The following is a 6,852-nucleotide window of genomic DNA, read 5'->3' on the forward strand; positions in this document are numbered from 1 at the left end:
AATTAAATTACTAGCTGATGAACGCGTCGATCTAGTTTTTAATAAAATCCGTGGAAAATCTTTATTTTCCGGGATAAAAAGAAGCCTCACTCTCTAGGTATTTAACTATTTAACCATGCAAAAAAATTACGTCGATCCGTTTGTCTGTTGCGGCGTGATTGAAGGACTAATCAACAAATCAATAAACGAACAAACAGCATACTTACGCATTTATAAACATCAACATCATTACCAGCCTGAGGTCATCCACTGTTGGACATAGGCCTTTCCTATAGAGCGCCACCACACCCGGTCCTCAGCCTTCCTCATCCAGCCACTTCCCGCCAGCCGCTTTATATCGTCGGTCCATCGTGCTGGAGGGCGTCCCACATTACGTTTGCTTGTACGCAGTCTCCACTCATGGACTTTCCGGCTCCAACGGCCATTGCCTCTACGACAGACATGGCAAGCCTACTGCCACTTCAGCTTGCTAACAGTTTAGATATCACCTTGGTTCTTCTGCGGATCTCCTTATATCTATGCTAATATCGTAAAGAGGAAACCTTTGTATTTTTTATTTTTGTATGTTTGTATTGAATAGGCTCAAAAACTACTGGACCGATTTCAAAATTTCTTTTACCATTACTTAGAGGGATTCTTCCGAATCCGTATCACACTAATATTATAAAGGCGAAAGTTTGTATGTGTGTGTGTGTGTGTGTGTATGTTTGTTACTCCTTCATGCAAAAACTACTGGACGGATTTGGCTGAAATTTAGAATGGAGATAGATAATATCCTGGATTAGCACATAGGCTACTTTTAATCCTGGAAAATCAAAGAGTTCCTGAGGGATTTCAAATACCTAAATCCACGCGGGCGAAGTCGCGGGCATCGGCTAGTAGGCTATATTTTATCCCGGAAAATAGAAAAAATAAATGTGCACCCGTGCGAAGCCGGGGCGGGTCGCTAGTGGTGGATATATCAGTGGCTTGCAGCTCACAGAGGTATAAAAGTACTGCCTACCCTAGTTGTACTAAATCAACATTTATTTTCCATTATGGCTTGCCAGAAAATAAGCTCATACCTTAATCTTACCCTGGCTTTAAACTCTGTGTACGCCACTGATGGTGATGAAATGTAGATAAAAAAAAATTAAACAATTTAATTTCAGATTCTTACTTGTATTTGTCTTATTTCTAAAGTGGTTTTCATTCTTTTAGATAGGTATTAGTTGTAAGGAGACGCAATTCGCGGGCTGGACGTGTGCCAGAGGCTTTGCCGTTACTAGCAGGCTGAAAGCTGGGGGCTTAGATTCTTTATTTAGAAACATGACACAATAATACGGGAAATAAATAAATTGGCTCATTTCAACTGTTTGTTACACGGAAGGTTACATTTTTCACATCATTAGCTCAGTAACTCTAAATTAAAAAAAAAAACTCCGACACAAAAACCTCTATAAGAAAACTAGAAAAGAGCTGATAACTTTCAAACGGCTGAACCGATTTTCTTGGATTATATAGCTAAGGACACTCTCGATCAAGCCACCTTTCGAACAAACAAAACCGAATTAAAATCGGTTCATTAGTTTAGGAGCTACAATGCCACAGACAGATACATACGTTAAACTTATAACACCTCTCTTTTTGGATTGGGGGTTAATAAAAAACATTTTTATTTATTTATTTATTCCCTTGAAGATTCTTGACAGATACAATAGACAGACAGATTGACAACGAAGTGATCCTTTCAGGGTTCCTTTTTTCATTTTGAGGTACGGAACCCTTGAAAGCCTTCAAAAACCAGGCAGTACAATTATGAGTAGGTATGTCTGTAGAACATGAAATTGGGCCGCAAGCACAACACTTGGCTTTGCGCCATTCGATTTGTTCTCTCGAGATTAGGATGAGAGGCTGCTTCAGGCTGACATACTATGCACTGTGGTATATCAATACCACTTGTTTGGAGGACGCAAGATTCTCCCAAAAGAGATACGTCACTTGCTAGTAGCTAGTATGACGCAGTCTAAAACACACGAGCAACTTTTGTCTCCGTAAGTTTCGTCATGGGTTTCGTACCTCGAAAGTAAAAATGGAATCCTTAATGAACCCCCTTGTGTGAGTGATAGGATCACTTTGTTGTCTCTCTGTCTGTCCGTCTGTCGTGTCTGTCAAGAAAACCTATAGGGCACTTCCTGTTCTAGGAATGTCCTAGGATCATGAAATTTGGCAGAAAGGAAGGCCTTATAGCAAAAGTAAAGGAAAAATCCGAATGATTACCTACATAACAAAATGCTTTTGTTATGTAAGCTCACGAAAAAAAATATTTACTAAATCACAATATAGATAGCGCTGTTGTCATTAACTTACAGTATTGCACATAAAATGTTGAAAATATATCTTGTACGATGTACGGAACCCTTCGTGTGCGAGTCCGACTCGCACTTGACCGGTTTTTTAGGGTTCCGTATCTCCAGTATATTTTCATCAGGATCAGATGTTAGTGATAATGTCCGGGACCGGTAGGGAAAAACGGAAAGGTCAAATTTGCTTAACCAGTGCAATGTGATAGTACTGTCACAACACGTCACTCATGGATATCTGACAATATTTTGCGAATAAAAAATATAAACAGTAAAATTCACGACTCTTTTAATATTATTTGGTATTTTAACATACATAAGAATTTCAAATTACGTTTCGCACTCCGAATCATAAAGGCGTTAGGTTGTTGTTCCACTGAGGATGTTATGCGAATATTTATAGTTTACCAAAATTATCGCTTAGTTTTTATAGTTTAGGCAAATGAAGTGAAAAGACTACTTTACATGATTAACAATATGGTAAAATAATTAAGTTAATAAATGATTTACTTAAAGTCCCTATCCCTATGTGATGTACCTATTCAGTGTGATAAACCCCTTTTCACCATATCTAAGAAGAATTTTTTACAAGTGCTTTCGATACATAAAGTCAATCTAACACTAGTTCGGAATACTCTTCATACCAAAAACAACTAGCAACTCGGTGGTTGCTTTTTTCAAAACGTGAATTTACAGATCGTTTTTAAATATTTTTTTTAAATTCTGCTGCCTCTCACTGCTCTCTCTGCGTGGTTTCTTTGCTGAAGATTATAATCCTTGCCTCGAATTTATCGCTACGCATCTCTGCAAATTCCCGGTGGAGCCGCATCCTTATACTTTTACGATACCTCCGCGCTTTATGGAGGAAGGTTTAAATACATAAATGATAACTAGGGCCCTAAAATTGAGTCAGCGACGACGTAACGTTTCATAATGCGTGTTAGTTAAAATGATACTGTAAATAACGACATTTCAGAGTTACGCGCATTTTAAGCAATTTAATAAGGTCATTGAATTGAAATAAGGTCATATTAAATCGTAGCCAGGTTCCTCGATGAAATGATTAGGCATAATCCATTTAGTATACAAGGAACCAAAAGCTTAATTCGCTATAATCCGCCAAACCAATCGGATCTGTATGGTGCAACATGCAGCATGCGACATACATCGCCCGCCCTCCCACTAATAAACGTGTAGGAAAAGCCAGCCACCAAGCAAAGCCATACGTACCACCACCACGCAGCACCACACAAATCCTAAACCACCACTCGACGCATGTTTGGCGGATTATAGCGAATTAAGTTTTGGTTCCTTGTATATCATGGACTTCCGCAAAATAAAGCCTGCTTCTATACTACATTTTATAATCCACTTAGTAACGTTTATTTATTTATTTAAAGAGCTTTATTGCACAAAAAATACAAAGATAATAATAAATGATACAATTTTAGAAATGCAAAGGGCGACCTTATCACTAAAGTGATCTCTCCCAGGTAACCCGTATGTTCGAACCTACAGAACTATAAGACGAGGAGTCGTCGTGCAGCTATATATATACAATTAGGTATACATAAACATACACTCTAATAGGTACATACTATACAATAAATATATAAATATATATAACATATATATAAAACATTAAATCTGTGTAATATAATTAAATAAATAATACATAGTTAAATAAATAGCGTAGTGTACATAATATACTATGACAGAAACTAAAGATTTATAGTGATAGATAGTATTTCTTGACACGATTATTTCTCCCGAACACTATTAGTTATTAAGAAGTTCGTAAAATTTCGGCGTCTCGGTGGACCGATATTAAAAACGCTTCAACACTGACGGCGCAAAACGAACACGAAATAGGCCTAAGGTCATTTGTCCACCCAGCTTGTGACCCAGTGCAGAGTTCACCAACGCTGCGTTAGTGTCTGTTTACATTGTTATTTACTCGAACAATGGCTACTAAGCCTAAATAAAATATATCGTCTACTCCAATATGAAAAGGCTTTCAGCCTAATGAAGGGAAAGAACACTTCGTGCATCTGTACCAGTCAAAAGTGACCTAACTGAAATATTTTTTTTTTTTGCCAAGAACCGTTTTAACAAAACTTCTATGAAGAGTTAATTAAATCTTAGTGACCCAAATTCTGCAACCTGGACTACTAAATGATGCCCACGATTTCATCCGAGTGAGTTTTAATTTTTTTAACTATTTTTGTTCCTTTCGTCAAAATCGGGTAAATGAATGGAATGTGAAAAGTTACCAGATAAGCAGACAGACAAACACGCTTTCGCCTATAAAATAGGTATTCAAACTCAAATCATTCATTCAAATTAGGCAGCATTGTACACTTTTGGACTGTTAATTGTTGAAATCAGAAGATAATGATGTAAGTGATTATTGTTTTTAACCCCTGATCCAAAAAGAGGGGTGTTATAAGTTTGACGTGTGTATCTGTCTGTGGCATCGTAGCTCCTAAACTAATGATCCGATTTTAATTTAGTTTGTTTTGTTTGAAAGGTGGCTTGAAAAGGTGTTCTTAGCTATAATCCAAGAAAATTAGTTCGTTTGAAAGTTATCAGCTTATTTCTAATTACTGTAACCTTCACTTGTCGGGGGTGTTATAAATTTTTAATTTACACTTGTAGTATGGATTACTCCAAAGCACAAATAAAACAAAAATAATAATTTAATACGTAATAATGTATACAACTTATCTCAATTGTATTTTCAAGTACAATTCCTCTATTCAAAGAAAAATATTCTTCTTACCCGTTAACATTAGTAAAACAATTCTGCAAAAATGTTTCATAGAAAGTGTAGATTTGCCTAGAATATTTTGATTTAGAGTTAGGTCACTTTAGCTCACAAGGTCGCCCCGTCGTAAATGTTAGGAAATACTTTCGTAAAGTAGACATTTTGTATTCGATTGCCAGGATGGTACTCTCGTGGAATTTCCCCGTATGGGTAACTTATCTCCCAGCCCTAATCTAATCTAGGTATCTAGGTATAGATACTTGGAATAAAATATCTGGAGTGGTATGACCTAGTTATCCAGGTTTTATCACTACAAACAACAAATAAATAACTTTATTGAAAAATGATAAAATGCTTTATAAATATAATAACAGGGTTCCGTAGTCATACTAGTGGCTAAAAACTTTGGCGGTCATTATATTTTCTTAAACAGCAATTTTTTTTCCCAAAAACAGTTAGTTTTATTTATAACATGATTCCAAAGTTCTCAGATTTGCCACTGCATAAAAATACTGTGTCAACTGAATACGTAAAAGGAAAAGCTGTCTGACTGACTGACTGGTCTATCAACAGCTGATTGGGCTGACATTCGGTATGCAGATGGCTAATGACGTAGATATCCGCTAAGAATCGATTTTTTTTAAATTCAGCCCCTAAGACCCTTAATTTCAAATTCATTCCAAAATTTTCTACACTGGAAGGCTACATTCGGGCCTTCAAAGTCGGAGTCCCATCCAGTTACCGTCTTGGGTTAACGTTGCTTGACCATTGTGGTTGACAGTTCCCTCCGATTGTATGAGAGCTTTAATAATTTTGTGTGGTCCGGAACTAAGTTAGATGGTTTTCAATTTTATGCCCTTGCGGTAAATCCCTAGTGATACAAAATAATGATTCGTAAGTGTTGACTCGGTCTTATCTGCAATGTTAGCTGTCTGTATTAGCTGTCCTTCAGTCGAAAGTGATAATAATGTTGTAATCCATTGTTGCGGACATTCTTAACTTTTTAACCGACTTCCAAAAAAGGAGGATGTTCTCAATTGATTTTTTTACCCGATTACTCCGCCATCTATGAATCGATTTTGATGATTGTTTTTTGTTTGCTAGGTGGTCTGATCTCATATTTTAATAAAGATTTGATGAATATCTTTAAAGATAGACAACGGAACTCCTCAACGAATAAGAGTAAATAGCTTGCGATCAGTGTAATAGCTTAGTAAGCATAGCATATTTTACTACAATGGGGCTACTAAAAATTCCGAAATATAAAAAAAAAAACAGAAAACTAATAAAAATCCATTTCAATGAGCACAAACACTAAAAAATCATTTAAAAAAATTATGTACAAGAGTAAATGTAGCTTTATTTTAATATACTAGCTGATGCCCGCGACTTCGTTCGCGTGGATGTAGGTTTTTAAAATTCCCGTGGGAACTCTTTGATTTTCCGAGATAAAAAGTAGCCCATGTGCTAATCCAGGGTATAATCTATTGCCATTCTAAATTTCAGCCCAACCCGTCCAGTAGTTTTTGCGTAAAGGAGTAACAAACATACACACACACACACATACAAACTATCTCCTTTATAATATTAGTGTGATTTTTTGTGTCACGTGGAGTCATACAATTATTGGGCATTATGAAGCAAAGTATCTACCTAAAGTCTACGGCATCTCCTACGCATTTTACAATTAATATAATATTGTAAGACCTATTAATTAATACTCTTGCTAAATAAATAAAACAG

Source organism: Maniola jurtina, chromosome 14 (genome assembly GCF_905333055.1).
Source record: "Maniola jurtina chromosome 14, ilManJurt1.1, whole genome shotgun sequence".
Lineage (NCBI taxonomy): Eukaryota > Metazoa > Arthropoda > Insecta > Lepidoptera > Nymphalidae > Maniola > Maniola jurtina.